This window comes from Nilaparvata lugens, unplaced genomic scaffold (genome assembly GCF_014356525.2).
Source record: "Nilaparvata lugens isolate BPH unplaced genomic scaffold, ASM1435652v1 scaffold5080, whole genome shotgun sequence".
NCBI classification, from domain to species: domain Eukaryota; kingdom Metazoa; phylum Arthropoda; class Insecta; order Hemiptera; family Delphacidae; genus Nilaparvata; species Nilaparvata lugens.
In genome coordinates this window covers 19,595-22,458 of record NW_024090997.1, presented here as the reverse complement: position 1 = coordinate 22,458, position 2,864 = coordinate 19,595, and positions in this window count along the sequence as shown.

Sequence of the window (2,864 nt, the reverse complement as noted above, 5' to 3'; positions counted from 1 at the left end):
GAGAGCCGATTCAAATGTATTTATCAATATTTCTATAAATAAGATTTTGTAAATTTCTACTATTCAGTTTATGTATTGGATATGGCCTGAGGACATATAAAATATCATATATATGATATAGGTAATAATTTAGTAGATTGGCATGGACTATTTGAAACTTTGAATGACGTAGTAACGAATTATTTAAATTTATGTAAATTTGCAAGTCGTAAATGAAAATTGTAGAAATAAAAGTAGAACCTACCCACTTGCCTGCGAGACACCACTATGGAAGGACACTGAAAATTTGTAGAGCACAATACCTTTCATTTCATTGTACTTTTTGAAGACTTAAAGTTTAAATTCATTTATTAAATTTCTATAAGACTTGGTGATGCTGCATTAAAGCAAAGTCATTCAAATATCTATCTAATCCCTTGGAGAAGACGACTTCGGCCACCAAAAATCTAGGACTACCAGGAAATTCGGATCGTCGCCAACAGCTTATAAAAATTCAGCACGTGAGTGATAAATAGTCGAATATATAAAGTAGGGCGCCCTCAGTGCTTCGAGTGAAACAAATATAAAAGTTAGCTTGTTGGAGAGGTTATAAATTGATATAAAAAACTTGCGCAAGTGTTAAGAAGGTATAAGAAATATTTTATTAAATAAGAATAAGTCAATTTACATATCCAAAGGTACACAAATTAAAGGAATATTAAATTTTAATCTTTTAATACAAACGCTCACTCAATCATTGATTCTATTTAATAATTTGTAATGATATAATGTAGCTCTTGTTCACTGGATAAATTGATTTATCTACTTCCATCGGAGGCCGAACCTTATGCCCTGAGAGATATATATATATACAGGGTGTTTCAGAAGTAGTGTCGAGAATTTTAGGGTATTGTACCTGGATGCTAGGAGACTACAAATGTCATATTTGAAGTGTCCAAATCTCAGCGGTTATCCTTATAGCTGCCATTTTGTTTTTTTCACTTAAAAATTTTTATCTCAAGAACGAAATGTTGTATTGATCTGAAATTTGGCATGAATATTTATGCTATAAAGACTCAACTATAAAAAATAAAAAAAAAAAATTTCGTTGAAATTTTTCAAAATGGCGGCCATTTTAAATTTTTGATGGCGAATATCTCGAAAACCGTCCATTTTACAGAAAATTTACAAGAGACAAAAAAGTTAGCAAATGTTTTCACGATTCCAATGATACCTAATTTATTAAGATTGGTCGAAGAATAACAGAGAAATTGATTTTTTTCGTACTGAAAAATATTAATTTCACTCAAATCGGTTCACTGATACTAATGCAGCAATTGCTCAAAATGCCGTCCTTCAACTTGATTACACAGTCTGCACCTTTCAATCATGGACCGTCGAACTGCTATAAAAGCATTTTCATCATCTTGAATGGCACCTGCTGCAGCAACCACTCTTGCCACAAGGTCTTCTTCGTTTTCTACTGGCGTGCTGTAAACAAGGTCTTTCATATGGCCCCAGAAAAAAAAATCTAAAGGGTTGAGGTCAGGTGAACGTGCGGGCCACGGTACTGGTCCACCCCGCCCAATCCACCGCTGACGATAGGTCATGTTCAGAAAGTCCGTAACAACATTTCCGAAATGAGCAGGGGCACCATCATGTTGAAACCAAATATTATATCTGTTTGCAAGAGGCACATCTTCCAAAAGTTCTGGTAGTATGTCTCTTAAAAAAGTAATGTACGTGGGAGAATTCAGACGATTAGGAAGAATGTATGGTCCAATCACGCGATTACCTAAGATACCCGTCCAAACATTCAGCGAAAATCTATGCTGATAACCACGCACTTTGACCTCATGAGGATTGTCTAAGGCCCAGACGTGACTGTTGCGAGAGTTGAAGATTCCTTCTCTTGTAAAGCTGGACTCATCGGTAAATAACACATTTTCTAGAAAATTTGGTTGGATAATGTCTTGCTGAAGAAACCAACGGGCACAGTTTACTCTTGGCTCATAGTCGCGTTCAACCAATGAGTGAACTTTTTGAAAGCGGAAGGGGTGAAGTCTTTCCTTGTTTAGTACACGCCACACAGAAGAAGCACTTGAATTGATTTGCTTTGCAACTGCTCTCGTACTCGTTCTAGGATTGAAATCGAATTTCTGCAATACTTCCTCTTCAAAAGCAACATTTCGAACTGCTCGAGGCCTACCAGCAATTACCCTGTTCCGTTCAAATGAACCAACTTCTCTCAGCCGATTGTGAGTTCTTGTGAACACCTTGTCGGAAGGGAGACGGCGGTTTGGAAATGCAGCTGCATACATTCTTCTTGCTTCGGTCGCATTGCCAAGAGCTGCTCCATACATGAAGTGAATATCGGTGTACTCCAGCGAACTAAATTCCATTACAATAATTAAATATTTGTGTAGAAGCAACGTAAGAAAATATTGAAACTGGAAATTTAAGATAGAAATAAGACCTAGGAAACGTGAGACTAAGAAATAGGAAGCACTACATCTGGTTCTTTACTTTTAATGAAACAACAATACTTTTACAAGACAAACATTATCATCTGAAAACCATTGTAAAATCATCTGTTTGCCCATATGGAGCCATACCGAGTTTCAAAGCTTCATCTTAAATACATCTGAATTAAAAAATTAATATTGATCTTTAAATGGTGAAAAGTGGTCATGCATGCAGTACGAAAAAAATTAATTTCTCTGTTATTCTTCGACCAATCTTGATAAATTAGGTATCATTGGAATCGTGAAAAAATTTGCTAACTTTTTTGTCTCTTGTAAATTTTCTGTAAAATGGACGGTTTTCGAGATATTCGCCATCAAAAATTTAAAATGGCCGCCATTTTGAAAAATTTCAACGAAAAA